Source organism: Myotis yumanensis, unplaced genomic scaffold, assembly GCF_028538775.1.
Source record: "Myotis yumanensis isolate MYYU_CA2020_CCGP unplaced genomic scaffold, mMyoYum1.0.hap1 SCAF_5, whole genome shotgun sequence".
NCBI classification, from domain to species: domain Eukaryota; kingdom Metazoa; phylum Chordata; class Mammalia; order Chiroptera; family Vespertilionidae; genus Myotis; species Myotis yumanensis.
In genome coordinates, this window is record NW_027223756.1 from 65,512,434 (window position 1) to 65,534,375 (window position 21,942).

At 40.2% G+C, this 21,942-nt stretch overlaps 1 non-coding gene across 1 annotated transcript; it reads right to left on the bottom strand.

The window, feature by feature from the left end:
• Positions 1-4,403: 4,403 nt before the first annotated feature.
• Positions 4,404-4,592, bottom strand: LOC139011913 (U2 spliceosomal RNA). The gene has a single exon (XR_011471723.1). It is a non-coding gene; the product is annotated as a U2 spliceosomal RNA (small nuclear RNA).
• Between the last annotated feature and the right edge of the window lie 17,350 nt (positions 4,593-21,942).

The following is a 21,942-nucleotide window of genomic DNA, read 5'->3' on the forward strand; positions in this document are numbered from 1 at the left end:
CAGGGGTCAGTAGAGCTTTTCTCGTCAGGGTGCTTACAATTTAAGATCTAAAAGGATAGAAAAAGAAATACCCACTAGCACATCATTGAAAGAGAATCTCATGCTATTTTCAAAATAAATTCAATGATATGAAAACCCAGAAGGAGAAATACTTCATAAAGGAGCAGCATTAGAGTTGAACCTGAAAAGGTTGGTCATATTTGGAAAAATATATAATAGTTTGTTTTTGTTTTGCTTTATTTTTTCAGTCTGAGCAAAGGCATGGAGATGGGAAGGCGTGAAATGGATATTCAAGAAACAGGAAGTGGTACCAGTTGATAAAAAATACAAAGTAAATTTTACAAGTATAGGGAGACATGGTGCAAAGATCAGTTGGGTCCAAATGGACTCTAGTTGTCATGCACTGTAGACCTGGCTAAAACTTATGGGGTTTTTTGTTTTTCTTTTCCTCTATGGCATTACTCTTGTCAATATTCCTTTAATCCTGGAGTGAGATTTGCTAAAGCTGTTAACTTCTGCTTTTACCATCCTCACATTCTGTGGCACACCCAATCTCTTCGTAAGTACTGCATTTAACCTGAGTAATTTCTGCCAGAGGCTATTCAGTTTTACCAAGGGTTAGACTGTCAGCTGGAGACAGTTTTGTGTTCTTCTCCTGTGCTTTGTGAGTATGGGGTACGTGGGGAAAGCAACCAATCTAAGGTTAAGGGTGGGTGGAGCCACCAAAAGGTGATTGTGAAAGACATTCCCTAATCTGGATCTTTGATATGCCCTGAAAAAGTCATGAGAGTACTTTTGCCCTAGAGAAGTAATTGCACCAGAGAAATAATCTTTTGCACCAGAAAAGTCATCTTTTGCACTAGGGAACGAATCTCTGCAGCCTAAGTGCCTAGCAGTGAGCATGGTTCATAATAGGAATTGAGTAAAATGACTGTTGATTGGATAAATGCATACCTGAATATGTCATCACCCTCTGGGTCCATTCTTCTGTCTTGTCGATGATATGTAGGTTAAAACCTACTTACCTCCACTTCATTGAGAATAGGAGAGTTGTCGTACCAATTTAACAAAAATGTTAACAAGGACTTGTATTCAGTTTAAAGCCCTCCTGGGACAATTTGTCTGCTCGGGCAGAAAAGATGCTTTGTATTCCTATGCTCACAATGACAGCAGTACAAATGTCACTCTTGCAAATGCCAATGCCAACCAGAGACGTGATCTAACCCTCATTACTTAGGTCTGGGTATCAGCAGCATCAACCTGACCTGTGATCTGGTCAGAAATATGGAACATTAGGCGTCACCCCAAACCTACTGAATCACAAGGTCCTTCTAAAGCAGCGGTTCTCAACCTGTGGGTCGTGACCCCTTTGGCGGTCAAACCTACAAAATCGTCCCTTATAAAATCCTCCCTTGATCTCCAGTCAACTCATTAAGTATGCTAGACCTGGGAACAGGTTGTTTGAATCTCTTTATCTTAGAGATTTTTAGAACCAGCTTCTTTTTCTCCCTCCCTCTCTCTTTTCTGGAATATTATTACCATATCAGTTCAAATTAATTAATGGGACTAATAGATTTAGCTCTACTGGTTTCTTGATCCAGTTCATAAACCAAAACCACAAGTTCATAAACCAAAACGAATTGAGAGAAAGGGTGAGGGGGCGATGCAGCAGGAGGGAAGAAATGGGAGGACCATTGCATCCTATTGTATACATTTTTTTTTTATATGTCAAGGGCAGAATTTCACTTTACCACTTAACAAACCATTGATTGTACTACTTATCAAATCAGGATACCATGTCCAATACAAGAAAGAGAAGACAAACTTGATTATCTTTTTCCTCTTTGTTACTCTTTTATACTCCACTTCTTAAGATTATTTTCTTTCAATTTTGTCTTAAACACACCTAGTTAAATATATTTTACACTGTTAGCTTGTAATCATTGAGACATTTAGCACTCCAAGATGTCTCTTTTGGAATGTGAAGTTTTAATTAGAGAAAGCAGACCATGTGAGGTTGGAATCCCTAAATTTCTAGTCCTGGTAGGACATACTAGTACATGAAGAAGCGTGGACTTGAAGAGATTCTAATGGTGATAGAAATGTTGTCCTATATCTTCTCAAAACAGGTGGTTTTCCTCAATAGTTAATACAATGGTAGGCTGAAGAATGTCCCGCAACCCTTGACCCAAAAATGCCCATGTCCTTATTCCTGAAACCTGTGAATACATCATGTTCCATGGCACTTGGCAAGGGGGAATTAAAGTTGTACATAGAATTAGGATTGTTGCCCGGTCAGTGTTGCTCAGTGATTGAGCATTGACCTGTGAACCAGGAGGTTGTATTTCAATTCCTGGTTAGGACACATACCTGGGTTGCGGGCTTGATCCCCAGTGGGGGGAGGGGGGTGTGTACAGGAGGCATCCGATCAATGATTCTCTCTCCTCATTGATGTTTCTCTCTCCCCCTTCCTCTCTGCAATCCATAAAAATATATTTAAAAAAAAAGAATGAGGGTTGTTAATCAGCTGACCTTGAGATGGAGAAATTATCCCAGGTTATCTATGTGGACCCATAGCAATCACACGGTCCTTCTAAAGCAGCGGTTCTCAACCTGTGGGTCGCGATGCCTTTGGCAGTCAAACGACCTTTTCACAGGGGTCGCCTAAGACCATCCTGCATATCAGATATTTACATTATGATTCATAACAGTAGCAACATTACAGTTATGAAGTAGCAACGAAAATAATTTTATGGTTGGGTCACAACATGAGGAACTGTATTTAAAGGGCCAGAAGGTTGAGAACCATTGTTAAAGGAAAGGTGGAAGCAAGAGAGTCAGAGTCAGAGAGAGTCAGAGTGATGCGATGTGAAAAGGAGTTGACTTGTCATTGCTGGCTTTGAAGATGGAAGGGAGTTATCACCAAGGGATGTGTGCACCTCGAGAAGCTGCATCAGCCTGGAAAACGGATGCTCCCTAAGAGCCTCCAGAAAGGAGCACAGCCCTGCCAACACTCTGATTTTAGTCCAGTAAGACTCATTTCAAACGTCTGACCTCCATGTAGGATAACACATGCGTGTTGTCTTCAGTAATTAGGTTGATGGTTATTTGCTACAGCAGCAATGGGAAGCCAGTACAGATTTTGGAACTGGGAAGTGGGGTGCTGGTGTAACCAATACCTAAAAATGTGAAAGTAGCTTCGGGATGGGGAAATGGCCGAGGCTGGAAGGATTTTGTGGAGCACGGTTTTTCAAAACCTTAAGTTGCTTTGAATGCACTGTTGGAAAGGACGTGGATGTTCACCCTGCGAGTGAAGACTCAGAAGCCTGGTAGAGAACCAGAAGCCACGGAAAAGGACACCGGTGTCTTCTTAGGGAATACTGAATATGCCAGAGAGGGACTGCTGGCAGAAATATGATTGTTCCAAGTGCTGCTGGTGAGGACACAGATGGAAATGAAGACCCTGTTATTGGAAAGTGGGGGGAAGGATATCCTTATGATACAGTGGCAGATCTTAGCTGAACTGCAGTGTGCCATATGCAGAAATGATGAATTTACATATTTAGAGGAGAAGATTCTAAGCAAAGTGTTGAAGGCATTGCCTGGCTTTCTCTTGCTGCTTATTGTAAAATGCAAGAGGAAGAAGAGATTGAAGAAAGAACTATTAAGGAAAAAAAGGAACCAGGGCTTGGTGATTTAGAAAATCCTCAGCTTATCTAAATTGAAGAAGCTACGCCATCCTTATCCGGGTAAACATAGCATCCCTGTACTGTGGCGATACTGGGAGATTTTATTGATTTTTATATTTTAAAAAAATATGGCAGATCCCCATATTTTTATTTTATGTCCTAAAGTAATAGTTGTATTGACTCCTTTGTCCCTAATATCATTACATAGCACTGGCATTCCATAAATTGTGCTTCAAAAAGAGACCAAACTGGTATCCATTTTAATGACGCTTTTAAAATGCTTCCTCATAGAAGTAACTTACAATTTCATTGACTTCCAGAAATTGAAAAGAAAGCATCCAGTGGAGACAATGACATAAAAAGTCCCTAAGAGGAATGGATTAACAGATACTACAAAACAAAAGTTTGGGAAACTTGTTCCAAGGTATTTGTTGAGGGTAACTATGTTTGCTCAATCCAGTTAAAGATATTTCACATGAATAAAAATTGACAAGTTTAAAAAGAACAGTGTAGCCATACAAACATATGATGTGTGTAAACAAAAGAGTCCACAGCTATGGTGAAGCTCTTCTCTAACTTAGTTCAAAAACACACTTAGTTTTCAATATTGCTTTTCCTTCTCTAAATTAGTCCCTCACTCCACCCTGCTTTTGCAAGATTTCTTGGCATTCCAAAATAATTGGCCATATAAAGACAGACTCTGAGTCTGTTTTGTGTGTGTGCACCATTCCCAGAGCACTGCAATACCGGGTAGATGTGCAGGATGGATGGAACAAGCTCTGTTCCATCTCCCTGCTCCAAAATGCCATTTAATATAGTGTCCTCAGACAGACAACTTATCAGATGTTAAAATGGTAGGAACAGATAATACACTTGATCTCAACCAAAAGGCCAAGAAGCAATATGTTGTTGGTTTTATTTTTATTTTGAGAGCATGTTTATTAAAGCTGGGGACAGTGAAGCAAGGAAGGGCTTTTATGACAGAAGAAGCAACAGGAGAGCCTAGATGGAGCTGCTTTAGCTCCCTGAAAGGGCATAGAAAAAGTGGGATCTGGGGACGGATTTAGGGGGTTAGCCCGGGAGGAGTTGCCTCTGCCCATTGCTCCCCTGGTTGTAAGTCCTGTGGGGACTTTAGAGTTAGTGAGATGCATGCCTGAGAGGGAAGAAAGGCGTGGGAATGTTTACAGGAGCACACCCTAAGTCTTTGCCTTCATATTTTTTAAATAGAAAAACTAACACTGTCTGCCAACAAATAAGTTATTTGGACTATTCTGGGCTATTCATAACATATTCATAAAAGCCCCAAATTGGAAAGAACTCAAATGTCCAGCAACAGATGAGTGAATGAACAAATTATGGTACATCCATGTAATGAAATACTACTCAGCAATTTAAAAGAAGGAACTACTAATACACACAGCAACATGGATGAATCTCAAAAATATGCTGAGGGGGGAAAACAGACGCTAAAGAGTATGTACCACATGATTCCATTTATATGAAATTTTACAAAGAGAAAAACTAACAAAGGGCAGATTAGTAGTTGCCTGGAGTCAGGGTGGAGAGTTACCAGCAAAGGGGCTCCAGGAGCTCTTTGGGTGATGAAAATGTTCTGGGGTTCTAACATGTTAATTGTTAAAAATAGAATCATAATTGTTAAATTGTAGGTTGTTAATTATGTGCCAGCCACTCTTCTCAACACTATATGTGTTATGCTATTTGTTTCCTCCAGCAAGCACTATTATTTTATCTGCTTCACATATGAGGAAATTGAGGTATAGGGAGATTAAGTAACTTTCCCAAAATCACACAGCTAGCAAGTGGCAAAAGCAGGACTCAAACTCGGGCCATCTGGCTCATCACCCTGGGGTATGAATCACTCTGGTCATCCTGCAAAGAGCTTATTAATTATGTGAAATAAAGAGTTCCAGATTATACTTCTTAAATCAGATTCTTTGGGTACTGGCAGATCCCAGGAACTGCATTTTAACTAGCATCCCCGAATCACTCTGATGATTGAGGATCACACTCAGAAACACTAACTATTTCAAGGTAGTAAAATTGTCTTATTGAGGAACTCCTTAGCAGGTACACATTCCCGACACCATCATGTAACAGGCTTGGGTTTTCAACACTTGCCTTCAACCTATTTATATATTCTCTTAATTTCTTTGTTTGACATTAGTTTAAGCTATCAAGTAAGCAGTGGAGAACATGAGTTTCAATAGCTTTATTTTCTAATAGAATGGTTAACTAAATAGGAGTAGTATATTTTCATTTAATGATAGAGAAAGAGAGAGAGAGAGAAAGAGAGAGAGAGAGAGAAAGAGATTTAAAATAAAGGACAGAAGCGAGAGAGGGAGGGGGTAGGGAGGGAAAGAAAGAAGAAGGAAGATTACTAAGCAGGTAGGCAAAGCATCGAAAGTATAATTAATAAAGCTACTTATAGAAGAAAATATGAAGGAAGTACACTCAGGTAACTTGCATCCAATTCCTTTAATGTCTTAAAAGTTGACTTGTCCATGCTTTCTTTCATGGTAAGAGATGTTAAATAATAATTATTGATCAAATGAATGCCTTTTATAGAGAGTTGGAAATGTTTTAACACTTTCTATTTCTAGGCACTGGACTTACAAACAACTCCTAAGCTCCTGTGGTTAAGTCCCCAAGCAACTTCCTTAATAGTATACTATTTCAGGGGTTCCCTGCAAAGCTGAGTTGAAATAGAGTTTAAAAAAATACACCCATAGCCCTGATAGAATACCACTTTTATTTTTATTTTTTTAAATATATTTTTATTGATTTCAGACAGGAAGGGAGAGAGAGATAGAAACATCAATGATGAGAGAGAATCATGGATTGGCTGCCTCCTGCATGCCCCCTACTGGGGATTGAGCCAACAACCAGAGCATGTGCCCTGCCTGGGAATTGAACCCTGACCTCCTGGTTAATAGGTCGACACTCAACCACTGAGCCAAGCCGGCAGGGCTAGAATATCACTTTTAGAGGAAATCACTTAATCAAAATGAGAAGAATTTCTATATGTGACTATAAATAAGTGAACATCTACATGTCCTTTAATTTTAAGAGAAGCTTTCCAAGGCAACATTACCTACGGACCTACAGAAAAGAGAGCTATCTGTGCAGAAAGGCATGCTTGCAACTTATCAAGTAATGGTGAAAGAAATGAGACGTATCCTTTAGTGACGTGCCCATTCTCCTTTCAAATATTGTAACACATAAAGCTTTTCCTGCTTGCTTTTAAACTTTCCTCATTTCAAGCTGGTATGAGAAAAATATCACATGCCTCTCGCTAGGCAGCTCAGTGGGAGGAAAGCCGGGTGGTTTGCATTATTCTTCACAGGACAGTGACCAACTGGTGATGTGTTGCGCTAACGAGCTAATGAGTCTGTGCCAGAACCAGCCAATGCATGGCTATTAACTTTGCTTTTGGCTTTCACTTTAATTCCTCAAGATGTTTTCGTTGAGCTGTGCTCGTAAAAGTGTTTCACGCATGCTTCTTCTGGGAGAAGTGAAGCACAGAGACCTCAAAGCTAAAAGGCAGCCAAGTAGAATGACATGCTCTTCAACGATGGTTGCTCCAGACGGGCCGGACCCAATATCCTGCGCCTTGGTTTGAAAAAAAAAAGAAATTGATTGAAGCTTCTTCTGAGCAAAGTGAGCTCTGTTTTGACACAAAGAGAAGGCAAATTATGCAGAGACAGACTTGCTGGAAATCTCATTTTATGAAAATTACAATTATGACTGCTGCTCTTATATTTATAGGATACTCTGTTTAAACATTTGACAATATTACCTAAGGGAAATTAGTGTCTCACCAAATCTTTCTTCTTACTTCGTAGAATATTTTATTTTGGTCTGATCATAAAAGTAATGCAAGTGGCACAAAGGCCCTCCCTTTCCAACACCATGGCAGATGTGCCGAGAAACCCTTCCCAGTGGAGAGGACCTGTCCACATTGGGTAAAAATCGAAACACATTAAATAGCTACTTCATGCAAACAAAAACAAACAAATAAAAAACAAAAACAAAAAAAAATTAAAACACGATTTTAAGGCTTCCCCAGGCTGGTGTCCATAAAAGACAAACTGAGGCTAGAGACAATGAGAAAGAAGGCTTCACCCGTAAGCAAGTCCATAGCTGGCAATTACTCTGAGGTCACCTGCTTATAACTAGTGGGCAGGAGCTTGGGATACTGGGCAACATGTGCCTGGGAAATAGAAGACAAAGCCAAAAGCAAATAGGAATGACAAAACACTTCCAAGAAATCTTGGAGGGGTTATTTTTGCACAAGGTACTCTCTCTCTTTAGGTATTGACTCAAATGGAGCAGGGGGAGACAGAGTGTCTCCTGAGTTTTCCTGATCTCAAGCCTGCACTTCCACCGTTTTGGATTGGAAACTCAATCAAATTCAGTGCTTGGACACCCACAGGCAGAACCTTTCACTTAAAGTGGTCAGGTGTTGGAAATGCTGTAGGAGCCTGGTGGAAACGCAAATCTTCACCAGGGAATCCACTGTACAGAAAGTGTTCAAGCAATTTCTGCAGATAATTTCTACAGAAAAAGTGAGACTGTACCAAGGACATCACCAAATACATGGGGCAAAATGCCACCGTAAATGAAGAAAGAAGAAAGTTAATTAGAAGTCAGACCTGCAAGGACTACAAAAGTAAAAATTATTCATAATCCTATATAATAAAGAGCTAATATGCAAATGGTTGTCACGCTCTCATGCCCTCGCACCGGGGCTGGGGGACCTGAGGCTGTGCCCCCTGCCCTGCGAGGCTTGACAGGGGTGGGACAGGCCAGGTCTGGATCTCATGAGATTTCAGGGCACGCATGGGTGGGTGGGGACTTGACTCTCGGTCCCGAAGCGCGCCTCAGACTCTGATAGGAGGGAGATTTTCATATACATTTTACTAATTTTCTTTCATCTCTGACACTTCTATTATAGAGAAAGGGCAAATAGCAATATTAAAATATTTCCTCTAATTAATTCTCTTTTAATGTGCATGAATTTTGTGCACGGGGCCACTAGTAGAATTTATAACAAGTGTGTTTAATACATTTTTAAAATGAAAAGTATTCATAGTGTAAGAAAGGAAACAGAGTATAAACCCTGACCAGCTTGAAACTGGAGCCCAAGAGAACTTCCGGAAGTGAAAAATAGAATTAAAAATAAAATCTCATGGAAGAGTTAAATAGCAGATTAGATAAAAGTGAAGAGAATATTAATAAATTGGAAAATAGGTCCAAAGAAATAGTCAAAGAGTTGGATGAAAATATGGATATGTTAAGATGTATTCAGGATGCTACTGAGAGAGTAGAGGTTTAGTGGAAAAACAATATTAAAAGGGACAACACCTTACGTTTTTCAGAACTTAATTTAGTCATCATCCTCTTGTTTGCCCTACAATTTACAATAGGGATACATAAAAATGTAAAATATCCACTTATAAATTCATTTGATACAATGACAAAGCCAAAGATAAAAAGATCCTAAAAATGACCAGAAAAAACTAAAATTATCTACAATAAAATGACAACTTATAAAATATAATATATTACATATACATTACATAATTCAATATATGTAAATACATTTAACTTTCTCAATTTTGTATATATATATATATATATATATATATCCATTGTATATAACATACATGTATACTTATATATGTACTAGAGGCCCAGTGCACGAAATTTGTGCACTGGGGGGTGGGGGTCCCTCAGCCCAGCCTGCCCCCTCTCATAGTCCAGAAGCCCTCAGGGGATGTTCTACTGACGGCTTAGGCCTGCTCCTGAAGTCTGGCCACGGAGGCTTAGAGCAGGTGCCCTGTGTGTGTTTGTATGTCTCCACTGGGGGCCTGCACCCAGCCACCACGGAGGCTTGAAGCAGGCACCCCGTGTGTGTGTATGTGTGTGTGTGTGTGTGTCCACTGGGGGCCTGCCCCCAGTCATGCAACAGAGGTTCAGAGCAGGCGCCCCTCTGTGTTGATCTCTCAGGCTCAGGCAGAGCCCAGCCCCTCTTCCTGAGCTGGTTGTGACCATGACAGAGTCTCAACCTCATTTGCATATATATATATATATATATATATATATATATATATATATATACTAGAGGCCCGGTGCACAAAAATTTGTGCACTCGGGGGGGGGGGGGGGGAGGGGGTCCCTCAGCCCGGCCTGTGCCCTCTCACAGTCTGGGACCCCTCGGGAAATAACGACCTGCTGGCTTAGGCCTGCCCCCGGGTGGCAGAGGGCAGGCCCAATCCCTAGATGCAGCCCCTGGTCACGCTCAGGGTAGGGCCGATTGGGAGTTGGGGCACCGCCCCCTGTCACACTCAAGGCAGGGTCGATGGGGAGGTTGCGGCGCCACCCCCTGTCACGCACAGAGCAGGGCCAATCAGGGGGTTGGGGCGCTGCCCCCTGTCATGCACAGAGCAGGGCCCATCAGGGGGTTTGGGGCTCCATACCCTGTCACACACAGAGCAGGGCCCATCAGGGGTTGGGGAGCTCCCCCCTGTCACGCAAAGAGCAGGGCCCATCAGGGGGTTGGGGAGCTCCCCCCTATTACTCACAGAGTAGGGCCAATAGGGGAGTTAGGGCACCACCCCCTGTCACACACAGAGCAGGGCGGATCAGGGGGTTGGGGCGCCATCCTCTATCACCCACAGAGCAGGGCCGATCAGGGGGTTGGGGTGCCGCCACTGTCACACTCGGGGCAGGGCGGATGAGGAGGTTATGGCTCTACCCTGTCACACACAGAGCAGGGCCTGTGGGGGGAGGAGGGGTTGGGGTGCCGCACCCTGTCACACACAGAGCCGCAGGGCGATCAGGGGGTTTGGGCGCTGCCCCCTGTCACGCTGAGGAGGCCTCGTGGCTCCACTGATCCCGGTGCTGGGAGGCATATTACCCTTTTACTATATAGGATAGAGGCCTTGGGGCTGGCTGGTTTGCCCTGAAGGGTGTTCTGGATCAGGGTGGGGGTCCCCACTGTGGTGCCTGGCCAGCCTGGGTGAGAGGGAGGGCTGCCTTCAGGCTGGCGATTGACCGAAGCTCCCAACTGCTCCTTTTTCTCTTTTTTTTTTTTTTTTTTTTTTGTTCTGGGCCAGCTTTAGCTCTGGCTCTAGCTCTGAGGCCTCCGCTGCTGGTTTGTTTGCCGTTCTATAATCGAAACAATGTATAACTTCAGCTCTGAGATCCCAGCCGGCTATATGTGTTACAAAGTTTCAAACTGCCAGCTGACAGGCCGGCAGCGCAGGCGGGGGGGGGGGGGGGGGGGGGGGAGGGGCGGGGGGGGGGGGGGACGTTGGAGTCCGCAGTCACTGCAGCAAGCAAGCCTCATGTTCGCTTCCAGCTGCCTGGCTGCCGGCCGCCATCTTGGCTGACAGTTAATTTGCATATACTCACTGATTAGCCAATGAAAAGGGTAGCGGTCGTACGCCAATTACCATGTTTCTCTTTTATTAGTGTAGATATATATATATATACACACACACACACACACACACATATATATACATATACATATATGTGTGTGTGTGTGTGTGTGTGTGTGTATCTGTTTAATTCTCACCTTCTTTCATTCAGTTTCTCTGTGTCTCCCCCTACTACACGTAGGAGGGCATTTTTCCTAGATCTCTCTACCATGAGAATCTGATGGGACTCCTGGAGGTAAAATCCACAAAAGTGTGGGGTCCCTTCTAAGACTGTGGTCTCCAGGAGTTTCTCACTCTCACCCCAGTCTATTGTCAGCATCCAGAAATTAATCTAAATCATCATTTAAATGATCCTACCAGTGTATGTCTCCAGTGGATCCTACTGTTGGTAAGCAGACTTAGCTCTGATTCTCTGGATTCTCCCTTCTCTCCAGAGTTAGGGATTGTGGTTTTCCATGCCACTCAATCTCTGTTGGGTCTAAAACAGTAGATGAGACCCTGGCCCGGCAGTTCTGTTGGTTAGAGCATCATCCCAATATGTCAAGATGCCAAGGTTTGGAGTTTGATTCCCTGGTCAGGGTACATACAAAAAAACAATGAATGCATAACTAAGTGAAATAATAAATCTCTATCTCTTTCTCTCCCTTCCTCTCTAAAAATCTATCAATAAAATAAATAAACAAGTAGTTAATTTTCAGGTTGTCCAGCATTTTTCTTCTTTTATAGGTGGGAGTGACAACTTCCAAGCCCTTTACATGTCAGAGTTGAAACTGAAAGTTCTACTTATGTTATATCCAAGATAGTCAATATAAAAACAATTGAAATATCATTATGATTTAATTTTTACAGACACATTATTTTTTTCATTTAAGAAGAAAATGCTTTTAAAAACATATTTTAAAAATAAATACATATCCACTATGTACTAAAACTATCTTCTTAGAAAAAAATTAAACATTTCAAGGGTTATATAATTTCAATGACTTCTGTATCCTCCTGCACTCTCAAAAGTGTTTGGCTTGGGTTATAAATTATATGGGAAGACTCAGTTATAAAGACCTGTGCCAGTGTTTGACTGTAATGGCTTCTGGTACCATTTACGTAGTTTCTGCATTAGCATCAAGAGGTATAAACTTATCAATAACTAAAGTACACGTATCTCTCTTATTTACCAACAGCAAATTTGATGAGAAGGTTGTTTACCATCTGTTACTTTGGCTGGAAGAAATACATTTCTGTGATTAATTTTCTTGGATTTGTCTAAAATTACTTTATTCCTAAGTGGGATTAGCTATTAGCAATAATAATTTTCTTAGAAGTTATGGAAAAGGAAACATCTGACATCCTCTGTTTATAATAGAAATTTCCTCTGTCCCACAGTGGAAGGGCCTGTGGCCCACAAGTCTTTTCTCTCAGAATTTTTTTTAATAACTGCCAAGGTAGATATATCAAAAGAACAGCAAAGTTGAAAAAGGAGACACTAAAGATTTTTCCTTTAAGTCTTACTCTTAATAGAGCAAAGATCTTTTCCCTTTGGCTATTTGAGATTATAGAATAGAGGGTACAATAAAATAAGAACTAAGAACATCCAGGAGATTTAAAAATGGAGGGTATCGCTAAGGTAGGCACAATAAAGGAGATGGTCACAGATAACTTTTTCAAATTGATTTAACCACACACTTTATTTTTGTGTATTAAATAAAGCCTAGATGAACACATTCACAAAATATAGTGGCGAACAACACAGTTTAATATTTTGCCCACTGGTCCATAATTAGTGAGATGGGAAACACTAGCCAAATATTCAATTTAAAATAGCCTAAGTGTTACGAAAGGGATGTACAGAGAAATACGAGAACTTACAAAGGGAATCTGATATTCACAGGTGGAGGTGGACATGGGGTCAGGGAACCTCCCAGAGGGAGTGAAGTTGAAGCTGAAATATGAAGTATGCATGGGAAATAAGTGGATCATTGGGGAAGGAAGAGGATTTCACGAACAGTATGTGTGAGAACCCTGAGGACAGGAAGCATAGCATGTTGATAGAACTGAAAGGAGGTGTGTGGAGCTGGTGTAGAGATCGCAGAGAGAAAGAAACAGTGGCCTTGACAATGGGTAAGAATTATTTCCTCTGATTCTCATCTGTGTTTAAAAGCACAGTGGTCCAGGGAGGAATCAGAGATCACATTCTGTTATCTCCGCATCCACTTTGGACCCCTGTGGTACTCTACTTTCTTCCCAGAAGGCATCACCACCTCCAGGATGTTGGTAAAGTTGGCTCAGTTGTGAGGAAGCCCCAGCCTCAGTCCCTTGAAGACCCTTCTATGGAGATTTCTTCTTTTTGCACTCAGCGATTAGAGGCCAAGAGTGGTATTGTCATTCTTCTGGATCCCCCTCTCACGCCCCTTACCTGCTCTAACTTCTCCTGTATAAGGTCTTCCCTTTCTATGCCCAAACCCTGAACAAAAGTTGAGCAAGCTTTTGTCTATTTTGCTCATATATGTATTTAGGACTTAGGATACTATATTGCAGTATGTTGTTTACACCTGTCTACACTACTTGACTATGAGCTTTTTGAGGATAAGAACAACGGAATTTATAAATTCCATTAGGAATTTATAAATATTTATTAAATGGATGATAACAATAAAGTTTATATAGTCACTCAAGAGTTAGAACTTTGGCATTGAATTATTCATTCCCTTTAAGCTTTAACTGAGGTGAGTGGCCCAGGGAGCAGAGGGTCTCACCTTGCAGTCATCATGGAAAGGTGGACAAAGGAGGCATTGAGTCAGGCCAGAAACAGCTGCCAATGCAAATCTGCTGCCCTTGACTATGGTCTCAAGGTTTTCTTTACTTTTCCATTCTCAACAAAAGTCTGAACTTCCCCTGACTAGTCTGTATTTGAGAGTCCAATTTATTGTTCAGAATAGAGCTGCTCTTCCTCTGCCCAACAGAGAAAATGACATGCACCATGCCATGTGGGTCCCCCTCTTCTAAGGACTATGGTATAGACAAGACAGGCACAGGTTTGATGGAGTCTTAGGGGAGCTTCCAACGATGTCACTCCCACTTAAGGAAACACTTTGAGATGCATGTGAGAGTGACATTGTTGTAGGGATAAACTTGAATCTACTCTAATTTACTTTTCAAGCCAATCTTGCTCATACTTGTCTGTTCTGCTAAAATTAGTGAATTTTTGAACACTTCACAACTGATCATGACAAACCACAATTTAGAACTTCTATCTCACTTAATACAGTCAGTTTGACTGGGACAGACATGAAACAGTAGATCGCTTAGCAAACTTAGGGATATTTTGTTTTAGGGTTTATATTGGCATAAACTGAGAATCATATCATAGTCATACTATCTCATTTTCTATCATAAAAACTATTGGCCAAAACATTAATATCAAGATATTTACAGGCTCATGGGACTTCTAAGTATTGTGTAAGTTGCATTCTAGGGGTTCCAGTCACATGTACCATTCAACTGTGCAGTTCAACTCATAGTTTTACATAGAATCTTTGTAGCAACTTACATTCATTTTTTTTTTACATAAGATCCTTTCATAAGTAGTCATTAATATTTTTCATAGCAAGGACTTACTAAGTGGATAGAAGGTGAGTTTTAAATGTGGACTCTACATGTACACATATTGTGTTGGTACTAAACACACTTCTAAAGCTGACATTGTCAAATGTGTTTTTACAGGAGCTGCATTTTTAAGATCTCACATTATTGTGCTATAGATAAAGAGATATTATTCCATTTTCCCATAGAAATCAGAAGTCATTTTCATATTGTCAGTAAGAATGGTGTGCTACAATAAAGATTCCAGGGGTACCCAGCCAGGGGGTGCAATATAATACTCACCAAGCAGCTTATTCCAAATATCAGAACCAAAGCCTACCAGACAGTTACTATTAAGTAAATAATGACTAAGGTGAATCTATTGAAGATTTGACTTGAAAGGGGGACAGATATAAAATGTGCTCCCAGTGATGGAATGTTTAAAACAGGAACAACTGCTTACCCTCAACTTGTTTCTCTCACACATCTCCTTTCCCAGTCATGACCACACTTTTTTCAAGGCCATGTACGAGGTTCGAAATAGCTATTTTGTCAGCACACATCTGCATGATTTCAAAAGCTACATGGTGTGACTTTATGATGCAATTAGTGGAGTTTCATTTGGGAGAGTCCAAAAGAATGTAAAAAAGGGGCAAATGTTATTCAATAAGAGACAAAAGGATGTATTCTAGAAGAATAATGATAACTTTCCACATTAGTGCATAGTAAATGTCCATTTTGTAATGAAAAGATTAGCTGAGATTATAAAAGAAGGCTGTAGTCATGGAAGTGATAAAACAAAGTTTGCATAAGATTTAAAATCAACATACTCTTCCTTTCCTAAATTAACAGTTTATATGAAATGAGTGTAGTGATAACTGCTAAATAAGCATTTAGTGATTAAGAATTAGAAAACACTTTTTGGATGGTGGTGAGGGGTGACAGAGGACTGATAGGACAGTGATAATTTGTAGTGTTAATACCTATAAAAAATAGACAGTTGTTTATAAGTTTAGCGCTTATATTGTAAATTAAGTGACAGGAAAGTTTTTGTTTGTTCGTTTTTACATTTAAAGATAAAGTTTAGCCCCAGCCGGTTTTGCTCAGTGGATAGCGCATCAGCCTGAGGACTGAAAGGTCCCCAGTTTGATTCCGGTCAAGGGCACATGCCTGGGTTGCAGTCTCAATCCCCAGTGTGGGGCATGCAGGAGGCAGCCAGTCAATGATTCTCGTCATTGATGTTTCTATCTCTCTCTCTCCCTCTCCCTTCCTTTCTGAAATCAATAAAAATATTTTTTAAAAAGATAAAGTTTATATATAAGACATATCTGCTATAGATGAAGTAGGATGAAATACATTTGATTATTAATATTTATCAGGATGGTGAATAAATTTCATCTTTTTGTCAACTCTAAATCATTGAAGATGGCCGCCTGGGGCATTGTGTTGAGAAAGAGTCTGAGGACCCATTGCAAAAGTGTATAATGATAGATTAGTGATGATTGAGTGATGGCCCATAACCTTAATATTTATTCCCCTAGAGCTAATGTAACTTAGAAATTACCTGCAAAGACAAAATAAATTTGATGATCCATATATCACTGAATACATATTTAACATTTTATTCTACAAAGCTTAAAGAAATTTAAATGTATAGTCAAAGTTTTTTTTTCCCCCTCTAAACATAGTACTTTCTATGCCATATGGTGACTTTCATAATGTTTTCTTATTTGGAGCACATTTTTGGTTGTGAAAATAAAATGAAGAGATTATAGTGAGCATAAAGCATAAGTCCTACTCTTGACAGAGTATTTCAAATAACACTGACATATAACCAAGAGTCCAAAATTTTTTATAAACTGCTTGGATAACAGGTTCAATCTAGAGTGTTTTTAAATTGGAGTTTACAAGAACAAAGCACATAAACAATGATAATGAAGGTTGGCTCTAATATAAATAAGTAAAAACTTTTGAAAAGGAGATCATAATTACTATTTGAAAATTTAAGTTATAGCCTGGCTGGCATGATTTAGTGGATGAATGTTGACCTATGAACCAGTAGGCTATGGTTCCATTCCTCATCAGGGCACATGCCTGGGTGGGCTAGATCCCCAGTGTGGGGCATGCAGAAGGCAGCCAATCAATGATTCTCTCTCATAATTGATGTTTCCATCTCCCTCTCCCTTCCTCTTTGAAAAAAAAATATATTAAAAAAAAGAAAATGTAAGTTACAGAATACACATTTGCTGGAACATTGGGAGTACAAATGCTCTAATTCCTGTTTTGTTTTTGTCTCTAGACAAGTCCTCAGGAATTAATATTTTATAAGTATAAGAACATTAAAAATTTTTAGTTAATACTGAGAGCTCCACAAGAAAGGTTATTGAAGATTTGGTGACATAATTGAAAATGTTAACTATTTTGGCACCATTCAAATATATTTTTCCTGAAGGAAAAAATTTAAAAATTAGGGTTAGGGTTAGGGCCACACATTAACTTGTATATAAGTAATAGACACCTTCAAAATAAGCAATGCAAAAAAGAACAGTCTCATTCCAAAAAAAAACTTCTTAAAAGTTTTATTTTTCTTAAGTTCTATTTAAAATGAGCTGACCCTTATCTGATAGCTGGTTTTCAAAGGAAAAATGAGTCATGTCAGAAATGTTGTCAATTTTGCTTTTATGAGCTTTGGCAAAGGACTTTCCATTTTCTTCATATTTTATGAGACCTCAAAATAGAGTTAGGAATTTCCCCTCCTAGTGTGAACATTATAATACCAACTGGTATTTAAAGGATACTTCTTAGTTTCCAAAGGGCTTTCTCCTATGTTATGCAGCTTTGTGAGTCCTGTCAACTTTGTTCAGTATGGAGTCAAGGTGTTAGTGCTCCTGTTTTACAAATGAGGAAGTTAAGACATGGCGGATTAAGGGGGTTTCCAAGGACACACAGTTGCTATGAGCAAAGCTGGGACCTAGAACCCAGTCTGACTCACACTTTAATTGTACTTCTGACCACTTTAGGTTGAGTGTTTGGAGAGATCCTGAGGAAGTAGAACCCATGACTCTTCTTTAAGAACCAATGCCCTTCCTCTATGGACAGTCGTAAATGGACAGAGTAAGCCATAGAAAATAGCATTATCATTTTATCCTTTTTACTTTTCATTCTTCATACCATCACCCTGGATGACAGCAATCACTCCTTAGCTTAGCTTGCAATCTATATTCTGATGAGTCCCAGATTTATGTCTAACTCAGATTTCCTTTCTTCTATACTTTTAAACCTAAATGTTTACCTACCTACTGGTACTTCTGCTGGAGAGCCAGACTAAAAATGTCCCAAATGTAATTTACCATCTTATTCCCAACCCTGATCCTTCTGTTTTCTGTATTGGAATTGATACTACTCTTTAATGAACTAATCAAAATTTAAACTGCATCCTTACTTCTTCCCTATTAATCCCTCATATCCAAGCATTTGCCAACCACTGCTGATTCAATTTTTCCAAATTGAATCAACAAAAATTTAGGAGAATTCGTTTTCTATACTTTGCACTAATTAGCTATTTATTTACTAATTAGCTTCTTTATTTACACCATCTTTCCCCTTTCTCTTCTTTTTCGTTCGTCCTTCCTTCCTTCCTTCCTTCCTTCCTTCCTTCCTTCCTTCCTTCCTTCTGTCCTTCCTTCCTTCCTTCCTTCCTTCCTTCCTTCCTTCCTTCCTTCCTCCTTCCTTCCTTCCTTCCTTCCTTCCTTCCTTCCTTCCTTCCTTCCTTCCTTCCTTCCTTCCTTCCTTTGTTCCTCTCTACCTTCCTCCCTCTCTCTATATCCCTCCCTCCATTCCTTTATTCTTCCCTTCCCTCTTTCTTTCTCTCACTCTCTCTATCTAACATTGCCTAGTTTTCAAATAATTTCTGAACCTCATTGGACTTACTGTTGTTGACATTTTACAGTCAGTCCATCAGTGGACCTGTTGCAGATCCCAGCCATTCTGCACATGGGGTCACTAATGGATAGTAAATTAAATAAACTGATATCTCAGATGAAGGACTTGGAAGAGAACATAGAAACTAGAGCAGTCATTTACTGAGAATTAAAAATAATTCAAGGTTTTCAGCCTAATAGAAAGCTGACAGCATGTACGTGCTTGGGTTAATGTGACATTAAGGTGTTTTAGGGGAGGAAGGATGTATAAATTTAGGTTTAAATATATTAAATATGGGATGACAGTGATCCACCCAGGTGGAAATACCCAGCAGACAGTGGAGATTAACAAAAAGAAGGAAATTCAGGGATGATGAAGGATGTGGACTTCTAGCAAAGGAGGCAGAGGAGATGTAGAGAGAGGTGTTCTCTTTCTCTGAAAAACTTTGATACAGGTTCATAGAAACCAGAGTGGACAGATTCTGTGGAAACAGTCAAGACTGCATATGGGAGGAAGCATGGAGATGTGTTTGGTTTGTCCAATCTGATGTTCTCTCTGGGACTTTGAATCTCAACTTGAAGAAGACTTTGACTCGCACACAAAGAAGGTTGGAGGTTAAAATATAGCAGGTGTTTGTAGTGTGAAAACAAGACACTGCTTCAGCCACAAGAACTAGGCATAAGTGGATCCTGCTAAGACCCTTATGTTGTTGCTAGTTTTCTTGGCCAGGTACTCAGCTTCCCATTGATGATGAGACCCTCCCATTTTATTGAAGAGCTATAATTTAATACTATCTTAAAGAAACATAGTAACTTTCATTATTCAAAATGTGTTTGTTCCACCTGGCCAGCATGGCTTAGTGGTTGAGTGGCAACCCATGATCCAGGAGGTCATGGCTCAATTCCTGGTCAGGATACGTGCCCAGGTTACAGACTCAATCCCCAGTATGGGGCATGCAGGAGGCAGCCGACCAATGATTCTCATCATTGATGTTTCTACCTCTCTCTCACTACCTTCTTCTCTAAAATCAATAAAAAAAATATATTTAAAAAAAATGTGTTTGTTCCATCATGATGAAATTACCACAAAATCATCCTATCTAATAAAGAGGGAATATGCTAATTGACCCTCACACCATTGCAAAGATGGTGGCACCCACAGCCAATAAGGAGGGAATATGCTAATTGACTGCCCCACCATCAAAGATGGTAGCACACACAACCAATAAGGAGGGAATATGCTAATTGACTGCCATGCCCTCAAAGATGGTGGCGCCCACAGCCACAAGATGGCGGCGCCCAGTCCCCTCAGCCCTGCTGGGGCAGCAGGCGTGTGGCAAGGCCAGGCCCGCCCAGGTTGGCCTGGCTGCTCCTCGTGCCTGCCTCCAGAGACCCCCAGTCCCCTCAGCCCCCTAGCCACCCAGGGCTGGCCCAAGGCAGAGGCAAGCCTCGGATGGCTGCTGCTCAGCCTCCCAGGGTCGCCCGAGGCTCAGGTAACCAGGGCCAGCCAAGGCTTGCACTGCTGGCAGAGGCAGCAGCAGAGGTGTGATGGGGCATCGCCTTCCCCTGTTCACCAGGTTGCCTCCCGCCTCTGAGGGCTCCTGGACTGTGAGAGGGGGCAGGCTGGGCTGAGGGACCCCCCTCCAGAGCATGAATTTTCATCCACCGGGCCTCTAGTATACCATAAGATGGGAGATATTAATATCTCTAATCTAAAAATAGAATATCATAATGTCAGAAGGATTAATTGTCTTGATTCCACAGTCATACAGCTAATGAAGACACAAACTGGGGGCTAATCCTCAGGATTCCTATCTACTAAATAAATTTTCATTACATGTACCATTGTTTTTTTTTTTTCTTTTATACCGTGAAGGCTCCTAATATCTACCAGCAATGAGAGTAAGAATGTTTATGACTTTGACATGAATAAAATTTTAACAGCATTGTCAAATGACTGTTATATTCAGGTCATATGTTAATTGTAAAAAGACATTATTTAAATATGGTTCTCCTGACCTCCACCAATAATAATAATAGAGAGTGGATATTTTTGTAACTAGTATGAGAATTGCCCATTACCCAGCCACATGAGACCTTCAAAGTGTAGGGATAACATAGAAAATAAAATGATCACAGATGAAGACTTACAATTATGCTATTTTAAAACTCTTTTGTAATCTATAGGATGAGAACAAAATACTTCAGTTTCAAGTCAGAGGAGTTCTTCAAAAGATATCATGGGTTACACATAACATCCTCAATATTTTTCCAATTCTGTTTTTCTCAAGACATTTCTTCCTTCCTACAGTGTGTAGGAAAAGGCAGTGCTTATCAACTAAATATTTCTAGGGCTTAGTTTTCATTTTTAAGTACTATATTAAACAGAATTGCTTCTTACATAAATTGCATTTAAGAATGTTCTTGAATGAAATAAGGGTCAGACTTTGTTCTATGATCCTCTCTAAATTGGGAAAATTAATTTTCAGTGAGAAAAAAAGAACTACAGTTATAGAAAATATCTAATGGTCTAGAGGAGATTTTGAAGTCAATTAACTTGATAAAGAAATTTTCAAAAATCTTTAAATACCAATCCCTATGACCACTCACCCTTGAGTAAGAATGTCACATACCTGCTTTGGATACTGGGAAAGATAGTAAAGACTCCATTTTTTTTTCTGGCAGTCAGCATAGAGTACTCTAAATAGTTGAGTGTTAATCTTCAAGATAATTCAGTTTTAGGTCCCTAAAAATGGGCATTAACCTTTGAGCTTTTCCTTAGCTTTCATCAAAAGTGTTAAACCAATAAATGTATCCTGAAAGTTCAAAACTCCTTAGTATTTTCCTCCTTTTTCATCAATACACTCAATCCTTGGTTCAGACAACTGACAATGATGATCCTAATTTAGTGAAATATATTTTGCATGACACCTATGGGGGTTGTTAAAGATTTGGGGTATATGGGAGGAATAGAGAGGGAAGTTCTTTGCCGAAGTTAATTTGAAGAGCATTAAACAAAGTTAAAGCTTTGTTTTAGCACAGTAAAATTTCAAACCATGAATAAGTTAATAGCACTTCTAATCATATGCAATCACTAACACTTACCCAGAACCTCCTAATCCCACCACTGTGGACACCATTTAAATAATTTGTGGGGCTTTAGTGTTCCATTGTGGCCTAACCTAGAAAATGCTGACCCAGAGACTGGCCAGCCACTTCCCCAGTGTGGTGTCTAGCACCTCTGCAATGCCTGAATCCTCCTTGCCTCATTAAGGAAGACTTTTGACATGT